The 23,304-nt window shown below is 40.8% G+C and overlaps 1 long non-coding RNA gene across 1 annotated transcript in view; it reads left to right on the forward strand.

Moving 5' to 3' along the window:
• Nucleotides 1-22,806, forward strand: part of LOC139186807 (uncharacterized) — a 31,248-nt gene extending 8,442 nt beyond the window's left edge. The window contains exon 2 of the long non-coding RNA XR_011570414.1: nucleotides 22,334-22,806. This is a non-coding gene — a long non-coding RNA (uncharacterized lncRNA). The remainder of the gene's footprint in view (nucleotides 1-22,333) is intronic.
• Nucleotides 22,807-23,304: the final 498 nt, after the last annotated feature.

Genomic DNA, 23,304 nt, shown 5'->3' on the forward strand with positions numbered 1-23,304 from the left:
GTTGGTGTATTTATTCCTGCTGCTCCCTGTCTGGTTTGGCAGCGTCTCCATCCCTTTACCTGTGGCTCCAGCAGTTGTCAGGTGGCTTCCCTCCCAGAATCACAGCTCCTGTACAGCTCCATCCCTTGCTCCTTTAGGTTACAGCTCTTTGCATCCTAAGGATGCAGCCTCAGCATCCTTTGTTGGTTCCTTATCTTCTGCAATCAGTCTCTACATCTAACCTTTTTCAGTTTCCCCGTTTGAATAAGCCATGGGTTTCCTGCCTGAAATAGGTGCATTTCCCATGCATTTTTTTCCTCATCCATTATTTCATTTAATTCCCACAGCACCTCAGAGAGAGTTAATCACACGAAAAATCCCAAACCAGGATCATATACTAAGATGTTGTGTGTGCATGCAGGCATGCTAAGTCTCTTCAGTCGTGTCCGATTCTTTTGTGACCCCATGGACTGTAGCCCATCAGGCTCCTCTGTCCATGGGATTCTCCAGACGAGAACACTGGAGTGGGTTGTCATTCCCTTCTCCAGGGGATCTTCCTGACCAAGGGATTGAACCCAGATCAATTATGTCTCCTGCATTGGCGGACAGTTTCTTTACCAGTAGCCCCACCTGGGAAGCTCAAAACGCTGTAACATAGAGTTACATCTAGATTTGACCGACTCAAAGCCCTTGCTCCTTCCACTGTATATAATTTCTTTTTTTTTTTTAAAGATTATTTATTTATTTGTCTCTGTCAAATCTTCCTGGCACACAGGCTTCTCTTTATTTGTGGCCAGAGCTCCAGAGCATGCAGGCTCAAATACACGCAGTGTTTGGGCTTAGTTGCCCAAAGGTAAGTGGAATCTTAGTTCCCTGACCGGAGATCAGACCCGAATCCCCTGCATTGGAAGGTGGATTCTTTTTTTTTCTTTCTGTTTTTCTTTTTTTATATTTTATTTCTTGGAAGGTGGATTCTTAACCACTGGACAACCAGGGAAGTCCCTATACTTTCTTTTTAGGTTTATTAGTACTTACTCAGCACCATCATCTATAAACTTACTATTTTGTTCCCATTTGGCAAATCAAAACCATCTATTCCCAACCCTGCCCCCCCAAATACATTTTGCTGTCCACAGTATCATGATTTTACTCTGTCACTGTCTTCATCACAATGTCACAATTGTTGAAGGAAATTTTTGTCCAGAGAGAGAAAACTTAAAAATAACTTTAATGTTCCTTTCAGGAACTTCCTGAAAAAATCCATTTTTAATGAACGTAAGACTGTTTGGTCTTTCAATAGATAGCATCAAATAACTCTTTGCTTTCTAAGACTCTTCCATACCTTTGCTCAAAGCCCTCATTTTGCTGTACTCAACAAACCTAAAGTGTTCTGTTTTTCACTGTCATTATTCTGAATTCTTTGGCAGGTAGATTCCCTATCTCTTCCTCTTTGGTTTGGTTTGGTGGGCATTTATCCTGTTCCTTTACCTGCTGAGTATTTCTCTGCCTTTTCATCTTGTTTAGATTGCTGTGTTTGGGGTGGCCTTTCCGTATTCTGGCGATTTGTGGTTCCTCTTTATTGTGGAGGTTCCTCACTGTGGGTGGGGTTGGATGGGTTGCTTGTCAAGGTTTCCTGGTTAGGGAAGCTTGTGTTGGTGTTCTGGTGGGTGGAGCTGGATTTCTTCTCTCTGGAGTGTAATGAAGTGTCCAGTAATGAGTTTTGAGATGTCAGTGGGTTTGGTGTGACTTTGGGCAGCCCTGTATATTGAAGCTCAGGGCTATGATCCTGTGTTGCTGGAGAATTTGCGTGGTGTGTCTTGCTCTGGGACTTGTTGGCTCTTGGGTGGTGTTTGGTTTCAGTGTAGGTATGGAGGCTTTTGGATGGGCTTTTATTGATTAATGTTCTCTGTAGTCAGGAGTTCTCTGGTGTTCTCAGGTTTTGAACTTAAGCCTCCTGCCTCTGGATTTCAGTCTTATTCTTACAGTAGCCTCAAGACTTCTCCATCTCCTTTCGAAGACAATGGGCTGCTTTTCTGGGTGCCTGATGTCCTCCGCCAGCATTCAGAAATTGTTTTGTGGAATTTGCTCAGTATTCAAATGTTCTTTCAATGAATTTGTGGGGGAGAAAGCGGTCTCCCCATCCTATTCCTCTGCCATCTTAGGACCGCCCCTCCTAAAGTGTTCTGATCTTACCTAATATTAAGCAAGCCCCACCTCCTTGCCTTGAAAGACTTGCCTTAAACCAAACCCCCAAACCTCACAAATATCAAAACTTTGCTCTATCCCCTCCAAGACACTACTAATTCATAATCGCAGTAGTATTTTCCCAGGCCTTCCCTGGTGGTCCAGTGGTTAAGATTCTGCTTCTCCACTGCAGAGGCCGTGGGTACAAGCAGCATGGCATAGCCAAAAAAAAAAAAAAGCAAAGTAGTGTTCTCCCTTATTGAGGTAAGCAGCAAACTCAGACTTACCTTTTAAATAGGTTATTTTGGTGATATTAATATTTTCAAGGATCTAGCCTTTGAAACACTAACATTTATAGACAAATAGTTGTCAATGTTCATCAGGATAGGAAGATGTGGGCCTGAGATTCAAACCCATAGTCTGACTCTGGAGCCTTCTCATAAACAACACATTATTTTGCTTCTAGTTAGCTCTACTATCAAAAAAAAAAATAGGAAAATATGACAAATTACCCAGCACAACTGTTACTACTTGGTCACACCAGCCCCTGATGACTTGCCTAGCAGAGCATAACTATTTTTTTAGCTATTCAGAAATAAAGTTACTGAATAGTCTTTTTTTCCCACATCTTTCAAAGCTCAAAATTTTCAGGCTTTTGTGACTTAGATTAACAAATATGTTATGGATGCCATTAGCAAAAGTGATAGCTTTTCTTTGTAGCATCAATTTGTCACATAAAAATTCATCCTCACATGCATTTCATCCTTACAGAGAAGTGAGAAAAGGGCCTTTCCTTGACATGGTGTATTAACCAAAGTACCTATTTCTGAGTTGTTTTTCACTGTTCAGCACAGACTATTTTATCAACTAAATGGAATAGGGCAGAATTTTACTTTTTTCTAAAAAAAAAAAAAAAAGTTGTTACAATAAAAATACACACTTTAAAAAGCAATATATAATTTTATTCTTGAAATACCAAAAGGTATATCCCAGAGAGAATAGAGTGAGCATAAAATTTTTTTAATTACATACTTTAAGGAAATCATAAAAAGGAACTGATGAATATAACCAAAAGGAATTGAGGAAGTTTCTAGAAAATTCTGGAGGTGACTCTTCTTTTTTTTTTTAATTATTAATTTATTTACTTGGCTGTTCCAGGTCTTAGTTGTGGCACGTTGGATCTTTGTTGCAGCATTTGAACTCTTAGCTGTGGCACGTGGGATCTCGTTCCCCAAACAGGGATTGAACCTAGGCCCTTGCATTGGGAGCTCAGAGTCTTAGCCATTGGATCATCAGGGAAGCCCCTCCTCTTCCTTTTCTTGTTTTTCATGGTGATCTTGGGGACTTCTCAATAAATGTAGTGAAAAACAGGTAGTTAATGTTTTAATGTCCTCTTAGCCTGATGATATAAGGAGCAGTTCGCTAAACAGACTCCCATTGAGCTGACTCTCCCAGGTAATTGAGACAGCAATCTGACCTTCATGCTGTTATTCTCCTCCAAGTTCTACTCAAGTACTTGTGCTCCCATCAGTTGAACTGTATGCTTCCCTGGACTCAGATGTGTTTGATTCCAAATTGTGTCATTATAATAAATTAACAACTACCTGTCACACAACTTGGCAACTTCCTATTATGTAAGGTGACAAGTTTTAAAATAAAAATGCTGTGGCTATGAAAACTCAATTAAATACTTATAAAGCAAATTGCTTCTTAAAAGTGAGATCAGATCAAATAACTATAAAGAACTAGGAGAAAAATCTTTAAAGGTCTACAACAATGTTTGCTCTTAGATTTAAGTTGTTTTTTCACTTAAGGAACCACACACTGGAAGAAGATAAATTGTGTGTGTGCACTCAGTCATGTCTGACTCTTGCGACCTTCCCCCCATCTCTGTCTGTGGGATTTTCCAGGCAAGAATACTGGAGTGGGTTGCCATTTCCTGCTCCAGGGGATCTTCAGACTCCAGGGATCGAACCCACGTCTCTTAGGTCTCCTGCATTTGCAAGTGGATTCTTTGCCACCAGTGCCAACTAGGAAGTTCTTCTTTTTCACTGAAGGAAACACACACTGAAAGAAGATAAATTATGGGTATAGTTTTGTGAGAAAGGCCACCACCAGAAATTCTAATCACCAGATTCATTCAAATAAAATACTATGGGTCTACTATAAAAGATAGGTAAATGAATATGAATTTATGTTTGATGTAAAATTAAAAGTTCTGGTTCTCTATATATTTCTTTTATGATTGTCTAATATGACTGACATTTTTTGATTAGCCAACTGTAATGGTTAATTTTATGTATCAACTTGACTAGGCCATGGGATGCCCAGATATTTGGTCAAACAATATTCTGGGTGTGTCTATGAGGATATTTTTGCGTGAGGTTAACATTTGATTAGGTAGATTGAGTAAAGCAGCTTGTCCTCCCTAATGTGGGTGAGGCTTAGCCTATTAGTAGAAGGCCTGAATAGAATAAAAAGGCTGACTCACCAATGAGTACTAAATACTTGAGCTGGAATATCAGTCTTTTCCTGCCTTTAGACTCAAACTAAAACATCCTGCCTTTAGACTCAAACTGAAACTAAAACATCAGCTCTCTTTGTGTCTTCAGCATGCCAGTTTTTAGACTGGAACTTAGGCCATCAGCTCTCTCTTAGGCCTTTGAACTCACACTGGAACTACACTATTGATTCTCCTAGGTCTCTAGTTTGTTCATCACGTATCTGGGGACTTGTACTTGAACCTTTAGGAGATGGCAAAAAATGGAAGAGTAAGCAAAGAAGACTGGTTTTTCTCTTTATCATTCAACCCATATCACTGAATGTGTTATCATTCAACCCCATAAAGAGAATTTCACAGAGTGGCCAGTTGTATCAAATGTCAAAAAATTAAAGAGGATGAGGTCAAGGTAATTCCCAATATATAGAGCAATACAGAGGTTGGTTGTGACCTTTACATGAGTAATTTCACTGGAGTGGTAAGAACGGAAGACAGATTATAAGGACTGAAGGGAGAACCGTAATTCTGGTTAACAAGGAACACTGGACACAGTGGTTGTTTCTTTTCCCTTTTATAACAGCATTGAAAAGAACAAAAAAAGGTGATGAACTCAGAACCACAATAACTTAATGAACAATAGCAGGTAAGGGATTTCAACAAGCTTTTGAAAGATGGAAAAAGGATGGATGAGGGCTAGCTGACATAGTCTGGAAAAAGGTAAAAGTGAATGTAGTAGTGTGAGGGGCAGGTCTACAAAGAGCAAGACGATCCACGACTCGTAGCTCTAGAAGAACTTGTAAATTCGCAGTGTCAGGGACCTTTTAAAGATCTGTAGAAAATTTGTTTATGAAATAGGTTCTCACATCCTCTCCTTCGATCTTTAGCTAATGGATATCCTGTGCTTGTACCAGCAGAAGACCAGAACTTCACTTTCTAGAAAGGCTTACTGTTTCCCCAAACAATAATGAGAATTCTCCAAGACTCACTGACACACACTAGGTAGGAGAATAGAAAATTTCCTTCATGGAAAACTGACTGGCCTTTGGCAAAAGCCAGCTTAATGTCAAGTGCTATTCACCACTGATAAATTCTGCTCATGGAAATAGTCTCTAACATGAAATACAGAAGGAAAAAAAAAACCAGCAAACAAGCCAAAATATATAGAGAGGAGATATAAAATGCAAGAAGAATCAAGAAACTTCAAAATGCTTTAATATTTCTTGAGAGGTGCAAAATGATATTGTATTCACAAACCAAGACCAGAACGTTGTAAAAAGTGAATTACTCAAGTACGAGAATGAACTTTTGGATATTAAAAATATATGAGAACTTAATGAATCAATTGGCTTCTCAGATAGAGCTAGTAGTAATGAACGGGCCTGCCAATACAGGAGACATAAGAGACGCAGGTTGGATCCCTGGGTTCGGAAGAACCTCTGGAAAAGGAAATGGCAACTCACTCCAGTATTCTTGCCTGGAAAATCCCATGGACAGAGGAGCCTGATGGGCTACAGTCCATGGGGTCGCAAAGAGTCGGACATGACTGAAGTGACTGATCACAGCACAATGAATCAGTAGAAAGTTGTCAAGAAAACCTTTGTGAAAATGAATGAAAAAAAAAACTGATAATAGGAGAAGAAAGTTAAAACAAATTTAGAAGATCTGTGTAAGAGGAACTATGTCTGAATACTAAGAGTTCTCCAAAGAAAAGAGAGAGGAAGATATGAGGATTCCTGAAGCTGAAAAAAGTTCCTGGAACTAAAGGGCAAGATTTCCTAGATTAAAAGGATCCACTGAATCTCCAGCCATATACATAAAAATAGAGTTAGAGACCACCCCCCGCAAAAAAAATCCTAGAAGATTAGAGAGAGAAAAAATCAGGTCTTAAACAGAAGTTAGATTCTGAATGTCATTCATAGGGATTCTGAAGAGCATTCTGAAGCCTTGGGATGTAAGAAAGAGAGCATCCAATATGGAGGAAAGGGGAGGAAGAGAATTTCCAGGTGCCAGCTGTGTAGCAAGAAAAGAGAAGGTGTGGAATGAGTCAGGAGTCTCAAGTGCCAGGAAATAAAGGGGTAAACAGGATTGAAAGTCATGAAGAACTCACTGCCATCAGGAAAGTGGGCAGTCAGCCTAGTCCTGACTTAGCCCTTGGTGTGGGGGCCTTGCCAGGGCTGTTTGTTCCTTCAGCTCTACTGATGTGGGCAGATGAGGGCTGTAAACTGCTGGGAATGTGTCCTGGGGCTCCCCAGTGGAAGTTATCCCCATTCACAAAATACAGTCTTCTCGCAAGTCTTATTTTTTGGATGGCTTTCTTGTATGTGACCTCCAATTTCATTGAGGATTTCCTAAGGTGGGAAAAATCCCCTTAGAGGCACTAGCTATTCTACAACAAACTTTACTCTCAATAAGTGCAGGCTACAGTGAATATTGCTATTCTATGACAGGAGTTTTTTTAAGCAATTGGTAGTCTTCCTTTGGGACACAGCCACTCATCTGAAGTACATGTGTCTTTTAGATTTTGGATTTATTTTCTTAGCAACTGGAACCAGAATGCCTTTTGGGATGGAAGCTATTGATTCCTTTAAGAAAACACCTTGATTAGCTTTTGGGTAGGAGGTGGGGCCCTGGGGATGTGGTGTTTAACAAGTCAAAGCACAAGAAAGTGAAAGTCTCTCAGTCGTGTCCAACTCTTTGTGACCCCATGGATTTTTTTGGGTCACTCTTTGTGACCCCCATGCAGTCCATGGAATTCTCCAGGCCAGAATACTGGAGTGGTTAGGCTGGCTAAACTCCTCATCAGAATTTAGAGAGGAATTTCCTTTGTTCTGAGAGGGTGAAGTGGAGGAGAGAGGGAAGAGGGCAGAGATTAGAAAGAGGAAATGATGGTATTGCTGGATGTTGGGGCTTCCCAGGTGGCTCAGTGGTAAAGAACCAGCTTGCTGATGCAGGAGATGCAGGTTCAATCCCTGGGTTGGGAAGATCCTCTGGGTTGGCAACCCCCTCTAGTATTCTTGCCTGGAGAATCCTGTGAACAGAGGAGCCTCGAGGGCTCTAGTTCACGGGGTTGCAAAGAGTCGGACTTGACTGTGTGACTGAGCACGCTGGCATGCTGTTCTTGGGAGGTGGAGCAACCCTTGAAAGCAGCAGGGTGGCTGGAGACTTTTCTCTGCAGAGAGTTCTTGAAGCCTCAACAGAGACTATACACCTTTCTACAACCATACACACAGTCTCCGGCTGGCCCATCCCATACCAAATCTTACAGTATACCACACTCACAAACATGAGGTCAAACTGGCTTGAGGATACAGATGAATTCTTTTCCCCCTTAATAAGTGTATTTTCTGTTTTTAATTGGAGGATAATTGCTTTACAAAGTTGTGTTACTTTCTGCTGTACAACAAAGTGAAATCAGCTATGCTATGCTATGCTAAGTCACTTCAGTCATGTCCGACTCTGTGCGACCCCATAGACGGCAGCCCACTAGGCTCCCCCGTCCCTGGGATTCTCCAGGCAAGAACACTGGAGTGGGTTGCCATTTCCTTCTCCAATGCATGAAAGTGAAAAGTGAAAGGGAAGTCACTCAGTCATGTCTAACTCTTAGCGACTCCGTGGACTGCAGCCTACCAGGCTCCTCTGTCCATGGGATTTTCCAGGCAAGAGTACTGGAGTGGGGTGCCATTGCCTTCTCCGGAAATCAGCTATGTGTATACATATATCCCTTACCTCTTGAGTCTTCCTCCCCACCCCCATCCCAACCCTCTAAGTCATCCCAGAGCTCCAGGCTGAGCTCCCTGGGTCACACATACAGCAGCTTCCCGCCAGCTATCTGTGTTACACAAGGTAGCATATATATATGTCAGTGCTACTTTCTCAGTTCATCTCATCCTCTCCTTCCCCCAAAGTATCCACAAGTGTATTCTCTACATCTGTGGTCTGTGTCTCTATTCCTGCCCTGCAAATAAGCTCATCAGTATGATTTTTCTAGATTCCCTATATATGTGTTAATATATGGTATTTGTTTTTTCTGTCTCAGTCAACTTGATGTTAGAGACAGCAGGCCCAGAAATGTGAAACAGACTTGACATTAAGAAGGTTTGCCCTCCAAGAATGGGAAGGCTTTAAATTTCTACACTGTGCAGAATAAGAGCTCAAGCCTGGACCTGTATAGATCTCAACAGAGTAGGAGACCCCAGCTGATAGGTAGATTATACTTCTAGCAATGCTTCACCAACAAGACAAGGTCTTAAGTGTGCTTCCTTTTTAAAATGACTGATTACCTCTCTTATTATTTTAACCTAAAGCATATTCAGTGCAAGCCACGGCTTGGTTTTCATTTAGTTACTTTCAGAAAACCCTGTGTGAAATTAATTACATCTAATGAATGGCATGCTTTTTTGTGTGTTTCCCATGCTTCAAAAATGAGGCCAGTTCCTTATTAAATAAGGCTTTTGAAAAAAAAAAATCTGAGTCCATTATGCAGAGGGTACATTGTTTCCCTTATTTTGTGATCCTTAGTCTCACTTAAAAAAAAAAAAAAAAACTATTATGTTACACATATGTACTAGATTTGTTTTCTATCTATCCATCCATCCATCCACCCATCTACCCATCTATTATCTATCTATTCATCCATCCAACCTATCTATCAACTATTTATCCATCCATCTGTTATCTATTAGCTAGTAAGCTACCAATTTTTCCTGTTACCTGTCCATTCTCCAATTTTTCTTCTTCATGGCTAGAAAGTTCATTTCTTGGCAGCAAGCCCTCATAGGACAAGTGAAATTAAAGCTTAACTCATCTTCCATTTCCTTTTCCTATGTTTTGTTCTTCACTGTCATTATTTTGCTAGACTCTCACAGATTAATTTAAAAGGCTCCTCTGTGTTAGTTTGTAGTTTTTCTATAGTTAATATTCCTGCCCTTTGTTTCTGATCAAATCTGTCTCCATAATGATATTCATCTCTATTAACATTAGCTGATTTAAAAAAAAAAGACCAGAAGGCATCATTTTACTTTTCTTTATCTCCAATATTAGGGCATGTTCTTTTAATAAGCTGATGCTTCTCACTGCATTTATTGGGACATGCTTATGATAACAGACACGTTCTTTTCTGAACTAACGCACCATTTATTTGGAAGATCCCTGTCTGACTTCTTGACTTGGTAGTTACAGTTAGTGAATCTATTCCTAGAGTGGAATGAGCTCTATCAAGCATAGTTTCATAAGCTCCCTATTTCAACGTTTAGTTCATTTGCAAAAAATGGTCATTTGACTTTGATTTCCTGATTCTATCAACACGACTCTCCTAAAATTACCAGAGACCTCTGTTATTGAGATACAGGCTCACTCAGGTGTTTTCTTTTCATCTGGTTTCTCATTTTTCTAGAAGATTCTAGAATTGTATTTATCTATGTCCATGTTTATTTTTGGCTGTGCTGGGCGGTCCTCATTGTCGTTCGGGGTTTTCTCTAGTTGCTAAAAGCAGGGGCTGCTCTCTAGCTGTGGTGCGTGGGCTTCTCGTTGCAGCGGCTTCTCTTGTGGAGCATGGACTCCAGGCATGTGGGCTTCGATAGTTGTGGCTCCCGGGCTCTGGAGCACAGTCTCAGCAGTTGTGGGTGCACGGGCTTAGTTCTCTGCAGCATGTGGGCTCTCCTGGGGTCAGGGATCGAACCTGTGTTTCCTGCATCGGCAGGCGGATTCTTTACCACTGAGCCACCAGGGAACCGTCTGGTTTCCCACTCTTACTCGACACAGTTTCCGTATTTCCTTCTGTGAAACATGATACACGTGTCTTCCATTACCACCTACTCCTCTGGTTTTATATTTATTTCTCTGGCCTTCTTAGCCTCCTTTTCTGGATCATCCTTCTACTTTTTGATTTAAAACTCTGTACTCAGGGCATGGTCCATCTTTCACTCCTTATTCTTCACTCTCTCTTTCATGCCCTCATACTTTTGCAGAGGTTTTATTTCCCATTTTCCCCCCACAATTAATTTAAATGGCAATGAATATTAGGAGGGTTCTGAAGATTCTTATTTTGGGAGACCCTTTCTCTCTCTGCTTGGAGAAATATTCTCAGAAAAGGGTATATGCTGCAGTTGACATTTTGCCATCCACACACAGATATATAATCAGAATAAGAACGTCTTGAACACATCATGAGCTCTTTGTGGAATTCTGATAGATTCATAATTTTGTCCTTCCCCCAAATCAACGTGATAGCACTCACAGAATTTTGGTTTGTTTTTAAAACTTCTTATTTTAGCTTCAAAAAGGCTAATTCTTACTTTGTATCATTGCTTATTTCACCTCAAGGAGAGGACATATTTCTAGGCTTTTGATAATCTGACTTATTTTTATTACCAGGAAACTTGATAATCATCTTCCTTTTTTTTTTTTTTTTTTTTCCAGGCATTACCTAATCAAGATTAGCTCTCTGTTGGAAAAACTGTTTAATCTAGAAAATTCCTTAAAACTTTTTAGTGCAATGTAATACTTTATGGGCTTCCGTGATGTTTTGGTGGTAAAGAATTTGCCTGCAATGCAGGAGATACGAATTCAATCCCTGGGTCAGGAAGATCCCCTTGAGAAGGAAGTGGTGACTCATTCCAGTATTCTTGCCTGGGAAATCCCATGAACAGAAGAGCCTGGTGGGCTACAGTCCATGGGGTCACAAAAACGTCAGACACAGCTTAGTGACTAAACAACAGACAACAATATTCTGTTTTTGAATGGAGTAGACAGATGGTTACTTCAATCACTTCAGAAAACTTTACCCAAGAATGTTTCTTAGGACCCCATTGTGTTTGAATGTTGAGAAATGCCAGAGGTATGAAGAATTCCTTTAATGAGGACTTTTTGCTGCAGAGTTAATCAGGCTGCAAGTCTAAGTTTAATGACATGCTTACTATATATCTTATTTGTTCCTTGATGTGAGGAGATTTCTTTAAGGAATATTGACTTTTTCAGTTAGTCAGTTTAAAATCACCCACTATAGTGAGCAATTAGGTAGAACAGTAAAAAGGCATGTGCTTTGGAAGGAGGCCAACCTGGGTTCAAGTGCTGACTCGGCCACTTGTTAACCGTGTATTTATTTATTTGCTTGTGCTGAGTCTCCCTTGCTGCGTGCAGGCTTTCTCTAGTTATGCTGAAGAAGGGTTACTCTCTGGTTGTAGTGTGGGGCTTCTCCTTGGGGTGGCTTTTCTTGTTCCAGAGCACAGGCTCTAGGGCACAGGCTCAGTAGTTGTGGCACTTGGGTTTGGTTGCCCTGTAGTGTGTGGAATCTTTCCAGACCAGGGACTGAACCCATGTCCCCTCCAGTGGCAGGTGGATTCTTAACCAGTGGACCACCAGAGAAGTCCAATTGTGATATTTCTTAGGAGATGATTTAACTTTCCTGATCTTCAGTTTATCACCCAGGTATGAATGTTGTTTTGCATTTTCTTTGGGTTTGGACAAATGTATAGTGACACATATCTAACACTGCAGAGTATTTTTACTGCTCCATAATTGAGAGTTTTTATCATGAGTAATTGGATTTTGTCATATTCTTTTCCTGTATCTATTGATATGATTATATGATTTTTCTTTTTTTAGTCTGTTGATGTGATAGATTACATTAATTGATTGTCAAGTGTTCTACCAGCCTTGCATACCTGGGATACGTTCCACATGGTCATGATGTATAATTTTTCTTAAACGATTTTGGATTTGATTTGCTAAATATTTTTGAGGATGTTTCATCTATGTTCATGAAAGATGTTGCTCTATAGTTTTCCTTCCTTGCAATGTCTTTGTATGGCTTGTTATTAAGGTCAGGCTGGGCTCAGAATAAATTAGGAAGCATTTGCCCTGCTTATATCTTCTGAAAGAGATTATAGAGAATTGGTACAATTTCTTCTTTAAATGTTTGATAAAATCCACAAATAAAGCCATCTGGCTCTGACAGTTTCTGTTTTGGATAAATTGGTTTTAATTATGCTATGTCATAGCCCATAAAGAATCTGCCTGCAATGCAGGAGACCCTGGTTCGATTCCTGGATCAGGAAGATCTGCTGGAGAAGGGATAGGTATTCTTAGGATTCCCTTGTGGCTCAACTGGTAAAGAATCTGCCGACAATGCAGGAGACCTGGGTTAGATCCCTGGGTTGGGAAGATCCTCCCGAGAAGATCCTATTTCTGTGTTCAGTTCAGTTCAGTTCAGTCGCTCAGTCCTGTCTGACTCTTTTCGACCCCATGAATCGCAGCTTGCCAGGCCTCCCTGTCCATCACCAACTCCCGGAGTTCACCCAGACTCACATCCATCGAGTCAGTGATGCCATCCAGCCATCTCATCCTCTGTCGTCCCCTTTTCCTCCTGCCCCCAATCCCTCCCAGCATCAGAGTCTTTTCCAATGAGTCAACTTTTCACATGAGGTGGCCAAAGTACTGGAGTTTCAGCTTTAGCATCATTCCTTCCAAAGAAATCCCAGGGCTGAATTCCTTCAGAATGGACTGGTTGGATCTCCTTGCAGTCCAAGGGACTCTCAAGAGTCTTAAATATCTAGTGTGTCATCAATTTATTTTTCCTTTTACCACCAACCCACACATACACACATATTCAGAGTTTATTTTCTCATCCATTTACTTGATGGAGCTTTAAACTTTTTGTACAGCACATAGACAATATGAGAACATAACTGAAATTAAAAGCTTTTTGATGAATTAGACAGTTTATTGTTTTTAACCAGACTATTACAGTCTGAGAATAATGACACAAGTATAAAAAAATGGATTTGATTAGTTTCAAATAGTGTAGTCTGGAATTATTTTAAAAATATAGTGTTCTGTTAGAGAACAAGTTTTTCGAAAGGTAAAGTCATGACTCTTGTTGTTGTTCAGTCACTAAACCATGTCCGACTGTTTTTGACCCCATGGACTGCAGCACGTCAGGCCTCCCTGGCCTTCACCATCTCCCAGAGTTTGCCCAAGTTCATGTCCATTGAATTGGTGATGCTGCGACTCTTATACAAATATAAACTGAGTAATTTATCTTATTAATTAAATAAGGAAACAGAAAGATGTTACAAGATCTGGTTCAAAGATGTCAAAATCAAAAAGAGGGAATGAATGTGCAAATGGGTGAAACAGTCCGTCCCCTATCTCCTCTCTCCTCTGGGAGTGGGCAGGGACATGGGACTTCCCAGTCTATTTGTATATCTATAGACAAGCATTATTGCACTGCTCTCAGTGTTCTGCAATTTACAGAGTCATAAAATAGCGTGAAGATAATGAAGGCCACATAGACCCCTTGAAATCAGAGTCAGTTAACCCTGAAGGCTGTGCTCTGAAGCTCTCCACAGTGTAGTTTTCTACTGAAACACATCTTTTGCTCTCCACTTAGAAAATGAAATACTGTAATCAGGTTGTGAATATTCACTGCTTTTGTTTTAAAAAATGTGGCTTATGACAGAAACCCTTGTTTAGTACTTAGAGCAAATCTGAACATCAAAAGAAATCAGGAGGTTACATAGGAGAATGAGAGAGTGAGTCTGAGGGTGATTTCTAAACTTGCATATTTTAACAAAGTCATCAGCTCAGTCACTCAGTTGTGTCTGACTCTTTGTGACCCCATGGACTGCAGCACGCCAGGCCTTCCTGTCCATCGCCAACACCTGGAGTTTACTCAAACTTATGTCTATTGAGTTGGTGATGCCATCCAACCATCTCATCCTCTGTTGTCCCCTTCTCCTCCTGCCTTCAATCTTTCCCAGCATCAGGGTCTTTTCAAATGAGTCAATTCTTCGCATCAGGTGGCCAAAATATCGGAATTTCAGCTTCAACATGTCTTTCCAATGAATAATGAACAAAGTCATGGAAAAGTTAAATAAGCACTTTGGACATTGGAAGATCTTTATGGCTTCTTCTGAATCTATGGTTCTCAGAATTTCTTGCAAAGAAATAATTTCTTTGCACTCCAACCCAGCTCCAATCTACTGAATCAGGGTTTTTGCAAGATGAGTGAGAGTTTCCTTAAACTGGGCATTTTTCCAGGACTGGAAAGGAAGTAAGCTCCTGAGAACTTGTTCTAACTTGCATATTGCTCCCTGCTATTCATAAACATTGTAGAATCTCCTCTTGAAGCTCAGTGAGGGAACATAGCTCCCATCTTCACAAGTGTCAGTGAAGGGACCTGGTAATGGGGTGACTAGAGGCATCCCAGTACCAGGGAAGCTCTCACTACTGGTCAAAGAGCCTTTTTAGCAGCCCTTGCTTGCAGCTGTGGGCCAGAAGGAAAACATCTAAAAAGGAGAGGAAAAAGGAAACAGAGATGTGTTATTTTGGGGTGCAGCCCTCTTATTTGAAGAATGTTGGTGTCCATTTTTTGAGGGCTTTTGAAAATCGTTTTGTTTGTCCTGTGATCCGTGTGTTTGGATAGTTTAGCTTGTACACTTGATGGAGTTTATATTTTTCTCTTGCTGAGAATGCAGTTCTCGTTAGCACTAACGACAAGTTCATGTTGTTCTTCACCCCATTTGCCAACTGTCTTTTTCCTTCTGGAAAATGGATATTTTATTTCTGCCTCTCCTAAAACTTCACCAGCTTTAAAGCTTAAATTTAGGTGGATTTAAAATATGCTTTAAAGCCAGCTACTCTATTTATAGCTTCCAAGTATTGGCAAGTTTTATCTCTGTACCAGTTCTTTAGAACATATACGGGAGTAAATAAGTGATGAGAAAATGTATTAAATTAGGAATCTGATTTCTTTAGTGGAATGCTTAATCTATCCTTCACCAAGAAAAAAAGCTGCATATGCAATGAACTTTAGTGTGTGGAGTGTGGGGGGTGTGTGTGTGTGTGTGTATGTTTGTGTGTATGTGTGTGTGTGTGTTTGTGTGTTCCTGCATCTGTTATAGATTCATAAGATTATTTTTGTCTAAATTATAATTGCCCTTTTTTGGAAATCAATACAGACTAACAAGGCATATTTCCTCTAGATAACAGTAATTCTTTAAAAGGAAAGTACCTTTGGCCATTGTTTCATTTTTGGAAGTTCAGATTATTTTATCATGATTAATGAGAGCGGCAGTTCCTTGACATATTTAATAGCTATATCCTGTTAGTTTAAGACCTCACTTTGCCCAATTTTTGGTTAAATACCTAATTATGGTTAGATGTAACACAAATAGTTCTTGCTCTGGACTGTGACAGAATTTGGAAACTGTAGTTCTTTTTAATTTATATTTAATTGGAGGATAATTGCTTTACAATGTTGTATTGGTTTCTGCTGTACAATGTGAATCAGCCATATACACATATATCAGTGTGTATATATATATATATTCCCTCCCTTTTGAACCTGGTTCCTAACCCCCTACCCCACCCCTCTAGGTTGTCACAGAGTGTCAGGTCGATCTCCCTATGTTATACAGCAACTTGCTAAACTTTCCACTAGCTAGCTATTTTGCACATGGCAATGTGTATATTTCAATTCGTCCCACCCTCTCCTTCCCCTGCTGTGTCCCCAGGTCTGTTCTCTGTGTCTGTGTCTCTACTCCTACCCTGCAAATAGGTTCATGGGTACCATTTTTCTAGATTCCATATATACGCGTTAATATACACTATGTGTTTTTCTCTTTCGGACTTCAGTCTCTGTGTTCATCCACTTCATTTCAACTGACTCAAATTCATTCCTTTTTATGGCTGAGTAATATTCCATTATATTAATATATATGTATATATATGTACCACAGCTTCTTTCTCCATTCATCTGTCAGTGGACACCTGGCTTATTGCCAAGTCCTAACTATTGTAAACAATGCTGCAATGAACATTGGGGTACACATATGTTTTTGAATTATGGTTTTCTCAGGGTACATATTTTTGCCCTTTCATACTGTTCATGGGGTTCTCAAGGCAAGAATACTAAAATGGTTTGCCATTCTCTTCTCCAGTGGACCATGTTTTGTCAGAACTCCTCAATGACTGAGTTCATAGAGGAGAGTGAAAAAGCTGGCTTAACACACAACATTCAAAAAACTAAGATCATGGCATCCAGTCCCACTTCATGGCAAATTGATGGGGAAACAGTGGAAACAGTGACAGACTATTTTGGGGGGCTTCAAAATCACTGCAGATAGTGACTGCAGCCATGAAATTAAAAGACATCTGCTCCTTGGAAGACCAACCTAGACAGCATATTGAAAAGCAGAGACATCACTTTGCCAACAAATGTTCATCTGGTCAAAGCTATGGTTTTTCCAGTAGTCATGTATGGGTGTGATAGTTGCACCATAAAAAGGCTAAGCACCGAAGAATTGATGCTTTTGAACTGTGGTGTTGGAGAAGACTCTTGAGAGTCCCTTGACTGCAAGGAGATCAAATCAGTCAATCCTAAAGGAAATCCATTCTGAATATTCATTGGAAGGACTGCTGCTGATGCTGAAACTCCAATACTTTGGCCACCTGATGCAAAGAACTGACTCATTGGAAAAGACCCTGATGCTGGGAAAGATTGAAGGCAGGAGGAGAAGGGGACGACAGAGGATGAAATGGCTGGATGGCATCACTGACTCAATGGACATGAGTTTGAACAAGTTCTGGGAGTTGGTGATGGACAGGGAAGCCTGGCATGCTGCAGTCCATGGGGTTGCAAAGAATCGGACATGACTGAGCAACTGAACTGAACTGAACAGGGTATATGCCCGGTAGTGCAGTTGCTGAGTCATATGATAGTTTTATTCCAAAATGGTAATTTTGATTAAACCAGTATCCTCACAGAGATCAGAGAAAATAAAGTACTAGTCTAGCCCCCTAGCTTTATTTATTTTTGGCCATGCCATGCAGCATGTGAGATATGAGTTCCCTGACCAGGAACTGAAATCCGTACCCTCTGCTCTGGGACAGTGAAGCCCTAACCACTTGACTCCCTGGGGTGTCTCACCTTGCTTTAGTTTCAGCTTTCATTGACTACCTGGAGTTGTTTTACAGTTCATTTGGAGCTCACAGAAGCTTACCATACAAATCAGTAATTGAAGAACCTTGAAATGCCCCAATACTACTAATTTCCTTAAGGAAATCACCTCCCCAGCTTTTATTCCCTTCATCCATGGTCTTCTTAACATGGTTAACCATCCTGAGGAGGAAAAGAAAGAGCTTGTTCAGGTCATGGCCAGGACCTTTTGCCATCTACCCTCGCCTGTCTCTGTGGCCCTTATATCCTTGGAACCTTAGTTTGGTGATGCATTTAGAGTCCTCTCTCTGGGCTCCTGGACTCAATTTTGCACATTATTCTGAGTCTGGTTTCCCCTTAAATTTCAAATCAGAGGTTCTCTGTCCTCCCACAATGACCCACATCTTTCCCCTGAATGATTACACAGGCCCAAACTTATCTTCAGTTTGGCAGTTCTCCATTCTTTCAGTGCATCCAGAATAATCTTTCTTAAAGCCCAAACTTCAGAATTCTCTGCTGTCAAAGCTTCAGCGGTATCTTTCCCCTCAGTTCATTTGGGAAGGGACAGAAGCCCAATTTATAGCTCCAGCCACAGCTCATGCTATGACTTGCCCTCCACACTGTGTTCTCGTCTGGGGACTTCAGAATGGCCTTCCTCAACCAGCAGCATCAGTATCACCTGGGAACCTGCTAGACAGGCAGATTCCTCAGGGGTCTGCTCCAGATCTGCAGAACTGCATACACTAGACTGGAGCCCAGCAATCTGTTTTGACAAGCCCTCAAGGGGGATTCTGAGGCAGGTTCAAGTTTGAGCCTTTGTTGTCATCCCAAATACTTGGAATTCTAAAGCAGCATTTCTTTCTCTCATTCTCAGAATCGATCCCCTGCCCTCAACAGTTCCCACCATTCCACCCACGTCATCTTCATTGGGCTGCGTTCTGTTTGTCCTTCAGTATAGATGTAATCTCCCCTGGTAGTGGTGGTTTAGTTGCTAAATCATGTCCAGCTCTCGCAATCCCATGGACTGTACCCTGCCGGCCAGACTCTTCTGTCCATGGGATTCTCCAGGCAAGAATACTGGAGTGGGTGGCCATTTCCTACTCTAGGGGGATCTTCCTGACCCAGGGATTGAACTCATGTCTCTTGTGTTTCATGAATTGGCAGGTGGATTCTTTACCACTCAGCCACCTGGGAAGTCCCATGATGTTTCCTTAATTTGACTGTAAGACTGAAAAAAAAAATCCTCCAGGGTAGGGGTCATGTTTTTGGCATGTCCCTCCTCTTTCAACAATACTAAAGCAACATCTTCTGTGCAGGGGAGTTCATTTCAAAACAGTACTTGAAATGGCTCACCAGTAAATGCTTAGCATCACTGATTATCTTCAGGAGGAAGATGAGGGTGTGGGCAGAATGATGTTTATAACTAGACTAATTTTGAATGAACCTTCATTATTCATTTTGCTTCACGCATGTTAACGTGCTGGTAAACAGTACACACAGCCTTCTGGAGTTTGCCTGGAAGACTCGTCTTATTTATTTATCTGGATTTTCAAAGTATGTTCTCCCATTGCCAAGCCTGAAGTCTTTTCGTATAATTAAAGGCATTTTATTCCAGAAAAAAAAAAACAAAACACAAAAACACGCTGACAGATAATTAAAAGCTAGTGAATTCCTTTAAGTCATTGAATGATTTCTAACAAATACGAATCCTAAATAGCACCCTCGTGGGGAACTGGAAGAGTAAAGAGAGAAGCCTTTAAGGTGTATCTTAATAGTTTCCAGGTTCATGCTTATTAAAGTCACTGAATGAACTGAGTCAGGATCCCATTTTATGGAATAGCTTCTAAGATTTTATTTTACAGATGGTTAGTGAAGATAACCTAAAAACGATTTCAAACACAGAACTGCTGGTAATGCCAGTAATACCAAATGTCATTAATTACCTCACTTTTGTCATGAACCAAATAAGAAGCAAATATTGAAACATATCCCTTACATGATACAGTTCCAGTCCTTGCAATGTAGTATTCAGTGTATGAGAGAACAAACATATGAGAACAGTGGGCTTGTAATAGGATTGAAAGGTCTTCCTTTCTGAAAAGGACCGTCTCTTTGCTAATATTGATAGGCTACTTTTTATTGCAGTAAAACTGCTTTATAATGCTGTTAGTTTCTCCTGTACAACAAAGTGAATCAGCTATTTGTATGTATGTGTGTGTATCCCCTCCCTCTAAGACCTCCCTCCCCGACCCATCGCACCCCTCTAGGTCATCAAGAGCACTGAGCTGAGCTCCCTGTGTGATACAGCAGGTTCCCACTAGCTATCTGTTTTATACATGGTAGTGTATATATGTCGATCCTAATCTCCCAATTTATCCCACCCTCCCCTTCCCCACCTGTGATGGACATGCCTGTTCTCTATATCTGCATCTCTTTTAGGCTATGTTTTGTAGTTCATATGGTATCCTGTAAAGCCAACTGGTTGAAGTACTTTCTGGAGAGACACATGGCTCTTAATAATTGGAAATGGAGGGTTTGCTGTGGGTCAGATGACTAGCTATTCATCTTTAAGAACAGTATTGCTTCTGAGTTTTATAACGGGTGCAGCAAGTTCTAACAATGATCTAGATGGTGACACCATTGTATGTAAAATGAGAGTGTAGCACATGCTGATCTCCAAGGGGCCTTGCTACTTTTCTTTAAAAATATTTTTACATATCATTTTTATTCATTTATGTATTTGTGACTGTGCTAGGCTTTCATTGCTGTGCAGGCTTTTCTCTAGTTATGGAGAAAGGGGGCTAAACTTTAGTTGCAACATTTGGGCTTCTCATTGTAGTGGCTTGTCTTGTTGCAGAGCAATGGGCTCTCAGTACTTGAGGTTCCCAGGTCTAGAGCACAGGCTTGATAGTTGTGGCACACGGGCTTAGGTGCTCCTCAGCATGGGGGATCCTCCTGGATCAGGAATGGAACCCTTGTCTCCTGCATGGCAGGCAGATTCTTTACCACTGAGCCACCAGGGAAGGCCCCTTGTTACTTTTCTAAAATGGAGGGTTTCTTTTCTAGTAAAAGGGAAATAGGCTTTGTACTCAGGAAACACTGGACTTAACCATCTACTGGCTGTGATCCTGAAAATTCTTCGGAGTCTCACTTTGCATACCTGCAAGTTGAGGATACTAATGCCTTATATCATCAAATCACAATACAATTTCATCCATGGATCCTGAACCTAAAGTACATGGGATGGCAGCTGGTATGGTGAAGATGCTCATTTGTGAGAGGCATAGGAATTAGGTATGGTTCTGCCTCTGCCAACAATTAAGTGTGTAGATTGTGCGTGCTAAGTCACATCAGTCGTGTCCAACTTTTTGCTGCCCCACGGACTGTAGCCCGCCAGGCTCCTCTGTCCATGGAATTCTCTAGGCAAGAATACTCAAGTGGGTTGACATTTCCTATACCAGGGGTTCTTCCCAGCTCAGGGATCGAAATGGCGCCTCTTGTGTCTCCTGCCTTGGCAGGCAGGTTCTTTATCAATAGCACCACTTGAGAAGCCCATGTGGCTTGAGGAAAGCCAATTAAACTGGAGTTGCAATCACCAGTCAAACCTGGACTCTAAAAGGATGCGTTTTCTCAAAATTCAGAAAACAGTGCCATACCTATATGCGTGCTCCCTAAAGCAGTTGCTGAAAATGGTGCTTTGTGTTGTATACCTTGGCTCAGAGCCCGCAACTTGCTGTGGGCATGTTGAAAAGAGTACAGGAAATATCTCATTCAGGAGAAGTTGATGGATCCTTTCTTCAGACAGCCTCATCTGTGCCAAATCTAAATCCCTCTTGAAGGTCTTAGTGGCATTTTAAGTGGAAAGAAATATATTTCTTCGTTTTGGGCTCCAGGACACAAGTGTTTGCAGTTGAAACAACTGTACAACTAAATTCAGGTCCTGTGATCTCACTGCTCAAAAACCTCCCAACCACATCCAGTCTCACACAAATCCTCATTCTGGTTTACACAACCCTGTACAGAGCCTGGTCCTCTTTTCCCTCTGGCCTCAGCTACAGAGTTCTCCCTACCCTTCAGTCTCAGTCACATCAACCTCCCAGACAAACTCCTGTCACAGGCCCTTGACACTTGCTCCATCTTTGCCTAGAACACTCTTTACCCAGACATCTATCTATCTTCATACTTTCTTCCCTCATGTCCTTGGTACATTCTGGCATTGTCATTCTCGAATTGCAGCTCTTTTTCTGTTACTGCAGTCCTCCCAGCCCTTCTGCCTTCCATTGGTTATTCATTTCTCCTAAGTAATCATGATTAAATAATATTCCACACATTTTATTTATCTTGTTAGTTGTCCCCTCCACTACCTTGTGAGTTACAGAAATGCAGGTGTTTATTTGTGTGTTTTCTAATTTGTTTTATTCCCTACTCATATAGTATTTAAGATAGGACCTGGTCTAGGATATGTTCTGAATTCATTTTTATTGAATGAATGATTAAATGAATGTTGATTGTCTGACCAAGGAGAGATGATTTATCAATTCCTTGGGACAAACCTTCAGAGCTCTTAGAGTGTAAGTTCCCTAAGGAAAAGATGAAAAGGTAATTCTCTACTGCCTCCATAGAGCTTTGCCAAGTTCTGGAATATAGTGGGCATGGACTAAATACTTGTTTTATGATTTTGTATATGTATGTATACATGTATGATTTAAGTCTTGCCTAATTGGTTTTTCTAGTAGCCATGTATGGATGTGAGAGTTGGATGGTGAAGAAAGCTGAGTGCTGAAGAATTGATGCTTTTGAACTGTGGTGTTGGAGAAGACTCTTGAGAGTCCCTTGGACTGCCAGGAGATCCAACCAGTCCATCCTAAAGGAGATCAGTCCTGAGTGTTCATTGGAAGGACTGATGTTGAAACTGAAACTCTAATACTTGGCCACCTCATGCAAAGAGTTGACTCATTGGAAAAGACCCTGATGCTGGGAAGGATTGGGGGCAGGAGGAGAAGGGGACAACAGAGGATGAGATGGCTGGATGGCATCACCTACTTGATGGACATGGGTTTGGGTAGAATCCGGGAGCTGGTGATGGACAGGGAGGCCTGGTGTGCTGGGATTCATGGGGTTGCAAAGAGGTGGACACGACTGAGCGACTGAACTGAACTGAATTGAATTGTCCCAGTGTGTCCTGAAATAAAACATCATGCTTTGAGCAACTGGTTTCTTATTTTAATTTGGCTACCAATTTTATTTTTGTAACTTAAATAAATTTCTTACTTCTGAGGCTCAATCTTCCCATCTTTGAATGGGAGCAATATTATTTTTAGTGTGTGCATCTAAAAATTAGAACAGCTAAACCATATACAATGTCTGGCAGACAGTAAAGTTTTAATAAACATCATATGTTATATTTTTCTTTTCTTTGAAAATCACTCTCACTCTGAAACGATTCTTACAATACAACTTACATTTTTGTTGTTCTCTTTGAGGAAGAATTTAAAATCTCAGCCACAACACAACCATCTGTAACAAAACAAATTGTAGACTCCTATTGTCAAGTTCCTCCCTCCATTTCAAGCTACACCTGTGCAGGAAGCATTCTATCACATAAACAAAGTCTTAATAATTGACTACCAACAAATAAAGAGAAAAGGCGGAGTGGGGGACAATCTACAACTTCCCCAGGAAATTTCAAGCACAGATTCTCACA

The sequence above is a fragment of the Bos indicus genome, chromosome 14 (genome assembly GCF_029378745.1).
Source record: "Bos indicus isolate NIAB-ARS_2022 breed Sahiwal x Tharparkar chromosome 14, NIAB-ARS_B.indTharparkar_mat_pri_1.0, whole genome shotgun sequence".
Taxonomy (NCBI): domain Eukaryota; kingdom Metazoa; phylum Chordata; class Mammalia; order Artiodactyla; family Bovidae; genus Bos; species Bos indicus.